We start from the raw sequence: 17,494 nt of genomic DNA, 5'->3' as shown, positions 1-17,494 counted from the left end.
GTGTTTTTTTTGTATTATAGAATAGTTTATTTTATTGTATTTTAATTTAGCTAATTGTAGGTAATTTATTTAATTAATTTAATGATAGTGTAGTGTTAGGTGTATTTGTAACTTAGGTTAGGATTTATTTTACAGGTAATTTTGTACTTATTTTAACTAGGTAGCTATTAAATAGTTATTAACTATTTAATAGCTATTGTACCTAGTTAAAATAAATACAAAGTTGCCTGTAAAATAAATATAAATCCTAAAATAGCTACAATGTAATTATTAGTTATATTGTAGCTATATTAGGGTTTATATGATAGGTAAGTATTTAGTTTTAAATAGGATTAATTTAGTTAATTTTAGGAATATTATTTTGTTTCATTTAAATTATATTTGTTAGGGGGGGTTAGGGTTAGAGTTAGGTTTAGGGGTTGATAACTTTATTATATTAGCGGTGACGGCGATGTTAGGGAGGGCAGATTAGGGGTTAATACTATTTATTATAGTGTTTGCGAGGCGGGAGTGTGGCGGTTTAGGGGTTAATACATTTATTATAGTGGCGGCGAGGTCCGGTCGGCAGATTAGGGGTTAATAAGTGTAGGTAAGGTAGCGGTGACTTTGGGGGGGGGGAAGATTAGGGGTTAATAAATATAATATAGGGGTTGGCAGTGTTAGGGGCAGCAGATTAGGGGTTCATAGGGATAATGTAGGTTGCGACGGTGTCCGGAGCGGCAGATTAGGGGTTAATAGTATAATGCAGGTGTCAGCGATAGCCGGGGCAGCATATTAGGGGTTAATAAGTGTAATGTTAGGGGTGTTTAGACTCAGGGTTTAGGTGTAGACTTAGAGAGTGTTTCCCCATAGGAAACAATGGGGCTGCGTTAGCAGCTGAACGCTGCTTTTTTGCAGGTGCTAGGTTTTGTTTTTCAGACCAAACCGCCCCATTGTTTTCTATGGGGATATCGTGCACGAGCATATTTTTCCAGCTTACCGCTACCATAAGCAACGCTGGTATTGAGGGTTGAAGTGAAGCTAAATTTGGCTCAACGCTCCCTTTTCTGAGGCTAACGCAGCCCCTCAGACAACTCTCTAAATACCAGCGTTGTCTTAAGGGTGCGCTGGGAAAAAAAGCAGCGTTAGCTACGCGGGTCTTTACCAACAAAACTCTAAATCTAGCCATTTGTGTTTTAATGATTTAAGATTAAGTAATAACTTAAGAACTGTGCTTTATATTCCTTAAGTGACATTTTAAGAAGGGGAAGTCATGTTTTAGTGTTTCTTATCAGCGAGTACCCATAGACAAAGTAATTGTATATTACACAATTTTGTAAAAATAGGAATAATTGAGAGGAAATGTATTTCTTTGTTAGATGGTTCAGAATGTAATGCTCATGAAAATGTGTATAAATATTGAAGAGGTGCTGGAGGTATGTAAGGAGATATTAGAAGTTTGCATGGTGGGTTTTCTACCTTAGGAGTGAATATTTTTGAAGTTTTAATTAGTGGTTGATTGTCAGTGTTCAATGTGTCTCTGCTGTATGATTTTGTCAGAGCAATAGTGTACAATGTGTAGTTAAAGGTAAATGTTGTATTTTGAACTTTTGTGTGTATAAGGTTTATTGTTTTCTCCACTGAAATTACACAGAATTATTGATGGTAAATTATATGCCGCAAATTTTCATATATACATGTTGTCTTGTATTGATTTGCAGAACTGACCAGCTGCAATAATTATGCAAAGACAATATTTAGTTCAAATAATATTTAGTGGATGAATACAATTAAACCAGGTATAATCTTAATGAAGATGTTTGTATATGATTGTTTAATTTCTTTTATAGACATGTGCAATTCGGTTCGGATCGATTCGGAAAATTCGGCAAATTCTGAGATTCGGATCGATCCGAATTTCCGAATTAAAATACTGCCAAATTTACAGAATAAATCAGAATTAGTTCGGATTTATTCGGTAAATTCGGATGGCCATGGATTACACTAGTATTGTACAGTATATTAGGTTATATCACTCTGCTATGGGTTACACCTAATATACAGTGCATAATACTAGTCTAATACACAGCACACATACCGAAATTCCGAATTTCCAAACCGAATCCAGCCGAATTTTTTCAAATCCGAATGAATCCGAAACAAATTCATTAGAAGTTTTCTGAATTCGAATCGATCCGAAATGAAATTCGAAAAACTCTGAATCAATCCGAGCCGAAACAAATTTTTCGATCATGCACATATCTATTCTTTTACTTAATTTTTCAAGTGGAATAAAATGTTTTAACTATAGAAAAAATGTGACACAGATAAGAGTTTGAGCAGTCAGACAGTAAAAACATAGATGCTGCGGTGCTATAAGAAAAGGGAGGAGGGGAGAATGCAGAATCTGACTGACTGTCAGTTCTTGATAGACAAAGTACATAGCCCTTTGTAAATATAGACAAAAGCTTTAATGATTATTGGAGTTGGGAATTAGCACATATCAGAACCTTTGAGTGTAACTGTAGGTCCTGAAACAGAATGACATGTTCCAAAACTGTTCAATAATGTCATTAGGAAAGACTTACTGTGTAAACTAGGGAAAGTTTTCCTTAATGTGTCTGGAGGGGAACAAGAAAGTTTATACCTGCCTTAGAGTGATAATTGCAGAATCTATGTGTTAAAGATTAGTGACTAATAAAATCAGCAAGGGAAATGTTTTATTGAAATTAAAGGGACAGGGTACTTGACATTTTTATTGTTTAAAATAAAAAAATAGATGGTCACTTTGTTACCCATTCCCCAGTTTTACATGATCAACACGGTAGTATTGATAAACTTCTTTTACCGCTGTGATTACTTAGTATCCAAACCTCTGCAGATTACCCACTTATCTCAGTGCTTTTTTATAAACTTGCAATTTGGCAATTAGTGCTGCAACCTATGAGCATGCCTAGTTTTAGCCTTTAACAAAGAATACCAAGCGAAGTGCGAACCAAGCAGATTTGATGATAAGAGTAAATTTGAAGGTTGTTTGGAATTACATGCCCTATCTACATCATTAAAGTTTAATTTTATTGACCCTTTAAAGAAAAATATAAATTACCCTGTATTTTACAATACCCCCTGTGTAAAATGCTGATGACTATTAGTTTAACATTGCTCAGAAACAGGCTGTAAATATAATATCTGTTATGTTGATTTTGGAGACTATGACATACAACTAACATCAATGCTTAAGTCTTTCCATATCCAGGTACATGCTGCACAGTTACAGAATGATAATCATGTAGTGCATGCCATCTCACCTGGTGATTTTATAATGGTTGCAAGTTTTTGTCCAGACAAATAGCTCTAGAGCCAAAGTAGAAGGGGCCTGTCTGCCTACTATTTATGACAAATACAGCCACTGAAGTTACAGAAGTTAAATCATGGATCTCACTACAAATTGGTGCCACCATAGACTGATCCTATCACTGGCAAGGAAATCCAAAAAGACTGAGCCTTTGGGAAGTATTATTGTTTGACAGTGCTTCACTATTTCCTGAGATTGGACTCATTTTTTACTTGTTATTATTCCTGTATTCTGCATTTACACTCTGGTGATGCTTACTAGAGTGTAAAGAAAATCCCCTGATTTATATACCTTCTAATAGTTACTTGGATAATAACAGTTCATTTTGGTATAATTTGTTTATTCTATCACTGTTTAATTGTGTTATATGTGTATCAAACTCATCATGGACCCTTTCATACTTTTGGGTATTCTCGCTATTCCCAGTTATATGTCTGCCACACTACCCCATGGGAACAGGACAAATCATTTATTGCTACTGCCAAAGCCTATTACCGCCACACTGAAGGTACAGGTGCCTGCTGGATATGTGGATTCATACCACATATCCATGATTCTGGGTATCCATATATTGGTGTCCCTCTAGTTAATGAAACTCTTATAGCTTTAATTTAAAAGGGTGTTGGTAAATTGCATTCTTTTTATACACCCCATGAAGGGAAAATAGAAAGAATTCCTTTAGCAGATTTTGTAAGACATGGGGACCTACAGATTACTAACCATAAACCTGGGGCCCCACTCATGTCCCTCATAGACGCACCAAAGGGTATGTTTACTGTACAGTACTACCACCCCAGACATATTTGCCCTAACAAACCTAATTGTTCCCCCCTCCTAAATCATTGTTGCAATGTTTCTGAGGGCTATGTCCCTAATGATTTCCACAACTGGCGATATAATTCAACCATAGGGAACTCCACTCTCTACAGGGATCTTCTTACATCATGGTTTTTTGCAATCCCATTAAAATGTCCTTTTTCAAATCCTAACTGTAATCTTTCCCAATCATGGATGTTAATTGACAATCTGTATTTTCAATGCAGCCGCTGGGCCTACAAGAGTATGCCATGTGCATGGGTGGGTACTTGTTACTTAGGTGTTATTATCCCAGCCCTATATAGCACACAAACCCTACCTGAAGGGCGTTTGCATAATAAACGTGAGATTGCAGGTTCCAAGGTAAAAAATTCAGATAATTCTGATCTCACTGTCCGTACTGGTATAGGTGATAGAGTTTACATGGGCATACTCCCCTGGTATGGTACTGTCCAACTGCAGTATACATTAAATCTCCTCATGGACATATTAGACAACATTTTTAACTCAACACACCATTCTTTACAGTTGTTAAACCAGGAACAGAAACAAATACGTCTTGTGGCCCTGCAAAACCGCCAAGCCTTAGATATCATGTTAGCTGCTAATGGCGGAGCATGCTCTTTAATAGGGACTCAATGCTGTGTTTTTATTAATGATTCCAGTATAGCAGTACAGGATGATCTTGATCGAATTACTAAATTACAGGTTAACATGAGAAAAGTGCATGACATTAAGTTCAATGGTTTTTATGTTGATTTAACTTTTGGCCTGTCAGGATGGGTGGGTAAATTGGGGGTACAGATACTGCAAGGTTTGCTAATCTTTGTCATACTAATTGTTTTTCTTTGTCTTGTAGTAATCTGTCTCAAACTAATGCTACACAAGCTCTGTAACCTCGTCAGCCCAGCAACCATCAGACTGATGCCCTCCTGTGAAAATCCAGCCCCGCATGGTTGCTATGACCACGGAAACTCTGCACTGCAGTTTGAGATGGAGTTCACCCGACTAAATCATATTGCTGTTTGATGCTATTGTCACAGAGTTTAACAGCATCAGAAGAGGGACTGTTGAAAATAATAAGCAATATTTGTCTCTGTTTTTTGCAGTGAGGTCTGAATGGGTTAATTTGTATGCGGGCATTATTAGTCAGGAGAGGCCAGTCTGGTTAATGGCGCTATAAAATGTAGCTAGTTCTGAGTGTGTCTGTTTATTTTTTCTAAATCTAATCTTTTTCTATCCTTGTTTAAGTTCTTGCATTCCAGCTAGTATCAGCAAATACTTAAGTCCTGGTTATCTTGATAGGCCAAATATATGAATGTATGTACACAACTCATTGTAAACATTGGGAATGTGTCATAAAATGTAGACACTAGTTCATCCCTGACCTTTGCCTTTCTTTCTTGATATATGGTCAAACACAGTAAAACCTACAATTCTGACGTGTAGAACTGTTATTTACTTATGTTGTAACCATATTTGTTAAAACCCTTGCATTTTTTAGTTAGCCAATCATGAACTGTAAATAGCCTAGATGTGAAATGTATAAATACCTGGGAAGGGGACTGACCCCCCCAGAGAAAACTTTGTATTGTTTCTCTCCATACTGCAGTGTGTAATCAATAAACAAACTCTTTTTAAACCTGTCTTGGTCTGAAGAAGTTATTCAGTCCAGGGTGAGTATATCGCCAACATAACCATAACATAATAAAACATAACAACATGGAGCATCTGCCACTTAAGGCATGCATAACTTAGATTGAATATTTTAACACATATATCGCCAATCATCTTACACCTCTAAGTGTGGTGATGAATATAAAAATTCAAACTATATCGCATATAAACTTTTCAAAAAGTCCTCTAGGGCTCAGAACTGTATCAGGCTCTAGGAGTATAAACCAACATAGATGTCTCTAAAGTTATACCATATCTCGTCTTAACTTATCTCCGGTTCCCCCAGAGTATGCTAGGCATTAAACTGGTAAAGTCGGTAAACTTTATCCCACTCTGAATCGAAGAGGCAAGTGGGCTCTAGCCGCATTACAGTGCTCAGTTTGGGACCTCTTCCTTCTAGGAGTCCCCAGGGGTCTATCCTCTTGCACATGTCCCTGAGTCCCCAGAGTGCAGCAGAGCTCACCAAGTTCCAACCTATTGATGCCGAGGAGAGGAAGAAGTGGGTGAATAAGGTTAAACCTCGTCTTTAGATTAGGTAAGAACAGGACTGAGGTTTTAATGGGGTCTCATCTCTGTTTCCTGGTGGGAAATGTCGTAGTAGGGTAGTAGTCGTGCATGGCAGCATTCTCACCCACAATGTCAGGTGGAGGCTCCGTTATGATCTCACCTTGGGGTATGATCAGTTCCCGGTCAGTTAAGGGCTCATATCCATATGCCAGGGCTCTCAAAGGTATATGAGCATCTATTTGGTGTTCCGTTCTTTCTGGCAGGAAGCTATTTTGATTTTCATTTATTGGCTCATTTATTCTTACTGATTGGATGATGTGTATGGGTCTTGAAGTTAGGAGTAGGTTGCATAGCTCAAGCTCTAAACTTTTTGTAGTGGTTTTCTAGTAACTGTGTCAACTGTTTTTTCCACTTGTCCAAAGCCTCCATTTTCAAAGAAGACCTTAAGCGGCTCAGCAGCATTAAACAAGCAGAGGGAATGAATAAGACCAGAGCGTCAAAAGGTATGGGCTCCTGGCTGGAATAGCTGGGGGAAAAGGGGGGGGTGGAATGTTACCTAAGGAATAGAGTAGGGGGAGGTAGATAAGGAAAGTAGTAAGGGATTACAGAGATAGCTGGTAGGGGGTGGAGAAGAGGTATATAAGTACAGGAGAAAAGGAAGTGCATCATACTAACCTTTTTTGTTTCCAGGTGCTGCTTGTAGCTGTGTTGCAGAAATCGTTGTGGAAGATGTCGACTAGGATCAGGAAGATTCCTAAACGTTTCCTTACCGATGATGAGACCCTTTGGAGGACAAGAGCGATAAGGGCACAGAAGAGGCAGGGTAGGACGAGGGGGCCCTTTCAGACGCTTCCTGCGTGAGTATGGGAGAGCTGGTTCTATTTAGCGATACAGATCACTCATCCAGCCCAGACATCCCACTAGGCCAGGGGGGCAGGTACTGTCAGCCCGAATCTAGCAGGGCAGCAACCAAGGGGAGTAAGGGGCACACAGTTTTCCAGGGGAGTATGTGACAGGTTAGTACGCCAGGCAAGCGGACGGTTAGCGCTAGTAGGAGAGGCGGGGACCGCGCTTGTCCCAAAGCAAGGGGTTTAGTAGGAGCCGGGAGGCCTTTACCGGAAGCGGACGCCGTCCATGTTTTTGGGTGTGAGGGTAGTGTTTCCCCTTCTCCTTCCCCGATAGGCAAATCACGCGCGTGCATGCACGCCCCCTGGGTGTCGACGTGTATGTGACGTCATTACATGAAAGAGGGCGGGGGTGGCTGGGGGAACGCAGGCCTGTAGGAGATCCAGTGACAGGGAGTGCGGCCTAGCCCTCGTATCCGGAGATAAGGACATAGCGGTTGGGGGGGGGGGCGCTCAGTTTTAAGCGAGGACAGGGACCGGGAGGAAGGTTTCGGTTGTGGACCCGGTGGTCCAAACTGTTCTTCCTGTTTGAAAGCAGGGAACGATTTAGAAAGTAAGGGAAGGGACGGGTATAGGGGGCCACCAAGATATTTGGTGGTATTTGATAGTGAGGCAGTTGAGGAGAGGCCCAAGAAGAGAGTTAGGCAGGAACGGGTTAGGTCTGAATGCCCCAGGATTATTAGGGATGTAGAGGGAAACACTTACATGATGCTCGACCCGGTGGAAGGGAGGGAGGAAAGGGTTGATCAAAAGAAGGGTGAATCATTGCATTCTAACTCAAGGGCTGGTCTGTGGCCTGGTTTTACTGGCAATAGCAGGTAGGGAAGAGTCTAATTCAAATGCAGCTATTTTACAGAGACACGATAGAGGACATTCCTTGGCAGAAGGATTAAAGGACAATGCGGGAGCAGGAGACAAGGCACCATCGCAAAGAACGGCAGCAGCTGGCAAGGAGGGACAGAAAGAGGTGGCAGCAGAGACAAGGTAAGAAAATATATTGTGGGGGACTAGTGACTCTGATTCATCAGAAAGTTCTACTGAAATTGAATCTGAGGATGAGAAGTGTAATGGTAATGGACATAGAAAAATATTAAAAATTGTTAGAAGGATATACACAAAGCAAGGAAAAGGAAGTATTTAGAAGGCGGTGTCTGAGGAGGTAGATAGCAGCGATAATGAAGTAAATTTAGACGATGAGGTAGTGGGCACTAAGCTTCTTCCATTAGCCACTCATTTGTAGGCAAAAGTGATAAAGAAAGCACAGAGGGGCAGATATGTGCATTGATAGGCACAGACAACGGCTTTGGTGGACATTTTCCAAAGTACAGACCTTAGTGAAGGACACCAAGGTACATTTGAAATTAAAAACATTTATTTTATAGTGCTTGGTGTTATTATACTGATGCAGATACCACTGATCATATAACCAGCCCTCCTCTGGCTATACCCAATAGCCAGTGTCACTACTGTGTCATTATATAGTGCTGGGTGTTATTATACTGATGCAGATACCACTGACCCTATAACCAGCCCTCCTCTGGCTATACCCATGTCCCAGTGTCACTACTGTGTCTTTGGATAGAGCTGGGTGTTATTATACAGATGCAGATACACATCCAGTATTTCACTCAGGCTTTATTTATTCCATAACATCACCCAATATCATTAGCAGTCTCTTGACAAGCCACTAACTTTATTCACACTACATATTTTTTTTTATTCCTATTATTTAATCAGAAAGAAAACATATACTAAGGTTGTGGCGGACACTGCAAGGGCTAGTCACGGACACCAGTGTCCGTGTACAGACACCTTGCCTATCCCTGGATATGTGGACATGTTTGAAATGACTAGGGATTCATTAGCGTTTAAATCCAGGAGAGATGAGGTTAAGGGGAAGAAGGCAAAACAAACTTTCCCAGAGTGGGTGAAGGGAATATTAATTTATGCGGAATGTTTTATATCAGTTAATCCGGATAAAGCAAAAGGGGTATTGGGCTACATTCATTTGATAGCTGAGTGCTATACGACATATGGGGGTTTTGCCTGGAAGGATTATGATAGGGAATTCAGAAGGGGACACTTACAATTAGGGGGGAAAGGAAGAAAGGATTTTAGGGTAAAAATACTTGATATGTGGACAAGGCTAATGAAGGTATGTGATGTACAAAGCGGTAAACCAATGGGTCAGGCAAAATAAATTAGGTCAGAGGTAAAAGAGTGTTGGGCGTACAACGATAAAAGATGTAATGGGGGAATGCATGCAAGTACAAGCACGCATGTAGATACTGCGGGGGAGCTCATCCAGAAGTAGATTGTAGAAGGAGTAATACTGGGAATGGTAGCAAATTTTCCTTTTGAGGTCAGGGTAACAACGGCAGCAGGGCAGGAGTGGGGAATGGCCAGAATGCCACTGAAAATAGATAGAATTGTGGAAGAGTTGGCATCATATTCGTTAAGGGAGGAGAACGTTTTGTTTACAAATGATTTGCGTCAAGGTTTTATTGTTCCAGTTAGGACATAAGTTAAGAGTTCAATGCAGGCTAGAAATCTGAAATCAGCAGCAGAATTTCCTGAGGTGTTAGCTGAGAAGTTGGAGAAAGAAGTGAAATTGGGCAGAATGGCGGGGCCATTTAGAGAGAAGCCTTTTGCAGATTTGGTTGTGTCTCCCCTGGGGTTGGTACCTAAAAAAGAAAAGGGTAAATACAGGATGATACAGCACCTGTCATACCCCAGGGGAAATTCAGTCAATGATGCAATTGATAAGTGGAATTCCTCTGTGCAGTATCAATCTTTCAATAGTGCCGTGAATATGTTAAAGCAGGTAGGAAAAGGAGCCCTGATGACAAAGATTGATGTGGAATCTGCATTCAGATTGTTACCTTTGAACCCGAGTAGTTTTAAGTTGATGGGGTGTAAGTTTGATGGTTTTTATTATATAGATATATGTTTACCCATGGGGTGTTTGCTTTCTTGTTCAATCTTTGAAAAGTTTAGTTTGTTTTTGTATTGGTTGTTTACAAAAAGGACGGGGTGTGAGAATGTGGCCTACTACTTGGATGATTTCCTGGTAGTGGGGAGAGCCTGCGCTGGAGAATGTAGAACTTGGAAGGAGGAGTTGGAGTTATTGTTAAAGGAATTGGGGGTGCCAGTGGCAAAGGTAAAGTCAGAGGGGCCGGGAACAAGGCTGGTTTTTCTGGGAATTATGATAGATTCTGAGAAGGGGCAGTGTGAGCTCCCAGCTGATAAGATTGATAAGGCAAAGCAGATGATTAAAGGGATGCTAAAGAGAAACAATGTGATGCTCAGGGAGATGCAGAAGCTGCTATGGGTTTTAAATTTTGCATGCAGAGTAATATCAGTAGGCAGGATATTTAAAAAAAAAAAGGTTGGAGATGGGAACAAAAGGGGCTAAGCAGCTGGAACATATGGTTCGGGTAAATGCTGAGATGAAGGAGGATCTCAGAGTGTGGGATTCCTGTTTTTCTTTTGCAGATTGGCAGCGAATAGACGGAATCAGGGAAATGGTTGAGAAGTGCCTGGCTCCAAAAACATGGGCAGTATACAAGAAGTATTGGGAGCAGAGGAGCGAATTTAGAAGCAATGTGGGGCAGAGCGAGGAAGTTTTTAGAATGGCTATGGGAATTAAAGCGGGCGGTATGAGGAAAGGACAGCTAGGTACAGCACTGGCAGGAGTAGCGTACTTCGCCCAGCTACATGGGAAAACGGATCTAACAAGGAGATTTGTAGCAAGGAAAGTGGTAAAAGGTTGGGAGGCGGGAGAAAAGAAAGGAAGGGACAAAAGGGAGCCTATAACCAAAGATAGACTTGTGGAGATGATAGCGGTGCTTAAAGAGGTATGTTTTGACGAGGACGAGGCATTGATATTTAAAGTGGCATTTTCATTGGCTTTTCACAGAGCTTTAAGGATACGAGAATTGTTGGCTAAGAATAAGACAGACGCAGATAGGGGTTTAAAGCATGAGGACGAAAGATGGGGCAAAAAGGCAGTATTGGCGTTGATAAGGAAGTCAAAAATGGATTTTGCAGGTAAAGGGGCATGGGTGTCTATGAAAGCAGTGGAGGGATTATCCTGTCCAGTCGTGGCCGTGAAAGAGTATATGTTTGCAGAAAGGGCAGGAGGCACACACTTCATGATACACAGGGATGGGTCTAGTGTCACAATTTTTCAATTCCGAAAGGTATTAGAGCGGGTGGTGGCGAAATTAGGTTGGATAAATGCGTAAAACGCTCCGCATTCATTTAGAATTGGGGTGGCAACCAGCGCGACAAGTAGCGGGTGCTCCGCGGAACAGTTTAAAAAAATGGGTAGATGGAAATCTGTGGCATATAAGTTCTACATCAGGTTGGATAGGGATAATGGTTGCATTTTAAAAAAAAAGTTTTTCCTGTAAAAGGAATCAACCTAAATGACAATGTTTTTCTCCATCTTATTGCAGGAGGAGCTATGAGAATATGGGTGGTAGGACACTCATAAGTATATTGGGCACATGTGAGAGCTCATTTAGGTTTTTACTGAGGCCAGAATCTCAGGTATATAGGTAAGTGGGGAATGAAGTGGGACGAGCTGGTGGGCACCATACAGCAGGCAAGGCAAAGATGGGGGCACCCTGATGTATTGATCGTGCACCTAGGCGGTAACGATATTGGGTCATATTCTCTGAGAGAATTGAAGGAGAAAATAAAGGAAGTAATTAGTTGGCTGGCGATAGCCTGGCAGGGTGTAAAAATAGTATGTTCAAACATGATCTTGAGATTGTTTTGGAGGAATACATACACGCAAAGGGCGGGTTACAGATCTAGAAGAAATATTAATCTGTTAGCAGCTAAGGCAGTGAGGAATATAGGAGGTTTAGTGCTGGAACATCCCTTAATAGCAGCAAAAAGGGAGGAGATATTCAGACAAGATAGGGTGCACCTAAACGACGCGGTTAATGACCAGTTCCTGAAGGAAATCAGGAGGATATGATAAAGGTAAGGAAAGGTCACTGAAAATGGCTAAAGTGGTTTAGTGGCGGAAAGAGTTATCTTTGTTGGTGGTGAAATTGGGATCTGGCATGCAGGCAGGGCATATGAGGGGTGAAGGGGATCCTGTAGCATACCCCAACCTAAGTTGTGATTCGGTGGTTTAGCTAATGGTTGGTCTGTGCTGCAGGTTCTCTCCTCCCCCTGCTGCAGAGGGGTTTTTTGTGGTCCTCCCCCCACTGACACGTGAGATCCAAGTTCATGTGCAAATGCTGGTGCATTTTGTCTCGTTGAATTTCCTTTGGGTCATGTTACTACCCAATAAGAAATTTAATTTAAGGGCTGGTAAGGTAAATGAGCTTTGAACTTTTTTAATTTAGAATAGGGTAGGGAATTTTTTTTATTTTGGGGGGCTTTATTATTTTATTAGGGGGCTTAGAATAGGTGTAATTGGCTTAAAAATCTTGTAATCTTTTTTTTATTTTTTGTAATTTAGTGTTTGTTTTTTTTTGTAATTTAGTTTAGATTATTTTATTGTATTTTAGTTTAGATATTTGTAGTTTATTTAATTTATTGATAGTGTAGGTGTATTTGTAACTTAGGTTAGGATTTATTTTACAGGTAAATTGGTAATTATTTTAACTAGGTAGCTATTAAATAGTTATTAACTATTTAATAACTATTGTACCTAGTTAAAATAAATATATATAATTATATTGTAGCTATCGTAGAGTTTATTTTATAGGTAAGTATTTAGATTTAAATAGGAACATTTTAATTAATAATATTAATATTAATTAGATTTATTTTAATAAGAATTTAGTTAGGGATGTTAGAGTTAGATAGGGTTATTATACTTAATATATATATAATGTAATAACGATATTAACTATATTAACCCTAATATAATTAGGGTTAATATAGTTAATATAGCTGGCGGCGGTGCAGGGGGATTAAATTAGGGGTTAATATTTTTAAAATAGATGGCGGCGGGGTAGGGGCTCACTTTAGGGGGTAGGTAAGATAGATGGTGGCGGAGTAGGGGGCTCATTTTAGGGGGTAGGTAAGATAGATGGTGGCGGGGTAGGGGGCTCACTTTAGGGGGTAGGTAAGATAGATGGTGGCGAGGTAGGGGGCTCACATTAGGGGGTAGGTAAAATAGATGGCGGCGGGGTAGGGGGCTCACTTTAGGGAGTAGGTAAGATAGATGGCGGCGGGGTAGGGGTTCATTTTAGGGGGTAGGTAAGATAGATGGCGGCAGGGTAGGGGGCTCACTTTAGGGGGTAGGTAAGATAGATGGCGGCGGGGTAGGGGCTCACATTAGGGGGTTATAGATTTAATATAGCTGGCAGCGGGGTCCAGGAGCGGCGGTTTAGGGGTTAATACATGTTTTATTGTTAGGATAGTGAGGGGGGATAGCGGATAGAGGGTTAGACGTGTCGGGCTATGTTAGACAGTATGGGTGATTTTATAACTTTAGTCAGGTTTTGTAGGCGCCGGCAGTTTCTAAAGTGCCCTTAAGTCACTGGCGACTCCAGAAATTTGTGTTTACGCAGATTTCTGTTACATCGCTGGTTTGTCAGACTTACGGCACTTTAGCCTCTGACGGCGCCGTATATATAGGATAGCTCGAGTTGCGAGCTGAAACTGCGGGCAGTGGGGGTTCTATCGCTTGCGCCGCAAACTACGATCTTTATCGGATCATGCGCCAGATCTTAACTGGATCCCAAACAACTACAAAGAAACAAGAATAAAACTTTGTATAAAAAACTGCCAATTAGAAATCACTACAAGGGCTGCTTTTTCTTATACCCTCTTTGGGTTTGTTTATTTATTACTTATTATTTTATTACCTAGTTTCTTATTTTCTTTGGGGATCACTTGGCCTCATTTTTCCCCTCTGTACCTTTTGTTTTGTTCAATGTGAGGAGCTCTTATTTATAATCCTCTGTTTTTAAAGCGTTGGGCAACCTAGTGTATTTGCCTTATTGTGTAACTAATTAAAGGTGTGTTTTACCCTGTAGGTTGTGAAGCATCTGTTTAATTATTCATAATAGTTTTTGGCATTTATTGGGCATCAGCATTTGCTTTTAAGAGAACATTGTAGGGCAGATTATGAGGCATGCCAAGAGCATGCCAGTAGAGATACAGTACATACATATACATAATAATCAAAAAAATAGTGACCTGTAATAATACATAAAAAAAATAAACAAAATAAAAAAGAAAGTGTGTTAAAATGCACAAAAATAGGATATGAAGTCCAGAATCTTCTGTGAAGGTATCCTTAAAGAAGAGAAATCAAACAATAGTGAAGTTTTGAATAGAATTCCAAACAAGCAGGTTAATGAAATCTTACACAGACCAGAGCTATGACTTGTTTATATCCCTTTAGGGTATGTAAATCGATAGGACTCCAAAGTGGCATAAAAGTATGTATTAATACAATATAAAATCAATCGGGTTATACAGACTAATAGTAGAACAAACCACATAAAATCGTCTAAAACACCTAGTTTCCAAGTGTCAGCTGAAAACGGATCAATATTCAAAAAAGTCACAACCCTCCCAGTGACGTAGGAGTCCTTACGACCAATCGTCTCAGATGCAAGTTTCACCGGACCATTTCCGGCTTTGTCAAGGATGATGTTGCTGTACCATTGTTGTCCTTTTATTTCTCAAGATGTATATTCATTGGATATCGGTAATCCTCCCACTCAATGACGTAGGTATAATGGAATTAAATCTGATAGTTCATTGTTATGGAAAAAGGAACTCAAAATGGTACACACATAGCAAAACAAAACATGGGCTCAAAACAGAACAAAATATATTTTAAAACACAGTTAAAAAAGTATAACAATTATAAAGCTAGATTAAGTGCAAGTTCCCCTGCCCACTTTGGGAGGAGGAACTCCGAACTTGCACTTAATATTTTGTATTTCTATCTTTATAATTGTTATAATTTGTTCAAGTGCACCTTAAAGGGATACTAAACCCAATTTTTTTCTTTCATGATTTAGATAGGCCATGCAATTTTAAACAACTTTCTAATTTACTCCTATTACCGATTTTTCTTTGTTATCTTGCTATCTTTTTTTTTTTTTTAAAAAGCAGGAATGTAAAGCTTAGGAGCCGGACCATTTTATGTACAAGCACCCTATCTGAATCATGAACGAAAACATTTGGGTTTAGTATCCCTTTTTAAGGTGCACTTGAAAAGTAACTAGAGCTGTTTTTACAAATTGTAATAGTCCTGACTCCTTATATATTTGTGAAAAAATGGATTTAAAATATCTCTCCAAGCAAACAACTGTCTGTATGCACAAGGCACACACTATCAATCCCAGTGGCAAAATAATGTAATACCAACCCTGTTGCTCTAGGGGCCATGTATGTTATTAACTTATTTTATTGGAGCTTGGAGGTCATATTATTATAAGCAAATAATGCCAAATGCATTACTAATGACCACATTCCACCCATGGATTATGCTCTACTTCATCAAACCTGGTTTAGTAAAATACAAAAGTCACTTCTTCATTATAATAGGGTTTCAGAAAACCTAATATAAATGTTATTTTTTTAGCTTTGTTACACTCAAGATAGCTCTATGTGCTAGGTATAGATTTGAAAGATATCTTTTTATCTACCATACCCATGGAAAAACGCTTGTTACATACAGATTAAACAAAAACAAACAAAAAATAGCATTTGAAAATGTACATTAACACAACAGAATGGTTACATAAAAACATAGCAGAACAGAGGACATGTCAGAACAAATCAGTACTGCAGTTTGGCTTCATAACACAGATAGACATGGCTCAGGATGTATACATGCAATATTTTTAGGTGCCAATCAATCATTTAAATATATATATATATATATATATATATATATATATATATATATATATATATACATAACTCGCAATGTGATTCCGCCCTCCATGAGCCAACCACCTGAAGGTTCTGTGTAGTAAACAATCTTCAATAAAACAGGAACCAGACAGGATTTTTTCAAAAACAGGGTTCAAAATTTATTGACGTTTCGGGGGGTAAACCTCCCCTTCCTCAGAACATAAAGTGTACAAACACACATCACCTTAAATAAGCAAACAAATATAAAAACACCTCCCACTTCATGTTCAGAAAGAGCACCAAAAACACACTACTTCCGGTTTAACATGCATGAGCCGGAAGTGCTTGATCAAATTATTTTTGAGTGTACATATCAGAGTAACAATAGTGCCATAAAAATAATAAAAATAAATGCCCACACACTATGTGTACATTCTTTGTCTCTTCATTGTATCCTTAACATATTTTAACAATCTCATCACATATAAACATTGTAACTATAGTGTACATCATGACGATATGTGTTTATCCACACCCGGAAGTTACACAACCACTTCCGGTATACCCTGACTAACATTCTTTGTGCCTTACTTCTAATTGACCTGTTAATCAAATGTGGTGCCTTACTGTGATCAAATCTATGTGTAAATAGGATCATGATCCTCGTAATAGACCACGCTCGCATCGTTGATGCCTACCTCCGTGTTCTCATATGCTTACGTGTCATGTGACCGCCACCGGAAGTTACATCACTTCCGGTTCCGGTCATTACGTGTTGCTCGTGTTACAATGTCAAGCATGTTGTGTAGTGTTAATTTGATATATCATAGCCTGAACAGGTACCTTATATTATACTCATACAAACAGGGTGTTAACTGCAACCATAGTGATAAAACAAAAAGCCAATCTATACATAGGAACCTATACCATGTGAATTAAATATTGACTATGAGCTATTACACATCTACTTGTCCCAATGACACACTGTGTACATAATTCACTACCTTAGTCTACATAATGCACTAAAGTATTGGTTTACACCTATAGTTACATGTGTTACCAGACATATATTTGATAACCATATGTTTCATATTTACTTTGTTTCCATACATCCGAATGCCCTCATACCTTAATACCACAGTAATGCACTGTTGTTAGAGATGAGAATACTCAGGCTGTCCCCATGTGTATAGTTAATAACCACCACCCTACATGCAGGTCTCAGGCAGAAAGACAAAGGGGAATAGCATGAGCCACAATGTGATCCCTGTCATCCCCCACTCACCCCTCAATCCACTCCAGCACACTACCCCACCCTCCGGTGGGAGAGTGTACACGTTGGTCCCCGTCCACAACCTACAGGTGACAGCAATCACCAACACAAACAGAGAACATCAGCCCTCTC

Source organism: Bombina bombina, chromosome 3 (assembly GCF_027579735.1).
Source record: "Bombina bombina isolate aBomBom1 chromosome 3, aBomBom1.pri, whole genome shotgun sequence".
Taxonomy (NCBI): domain Eukaryota; kingdom Metazoa; phylum Chordata; class Amphibia; order Anura; family Bombinatoridae; genus Bombina; species Bombina bombina.
Note: the sequence above shows the minus strand (reverse complement) of the source record.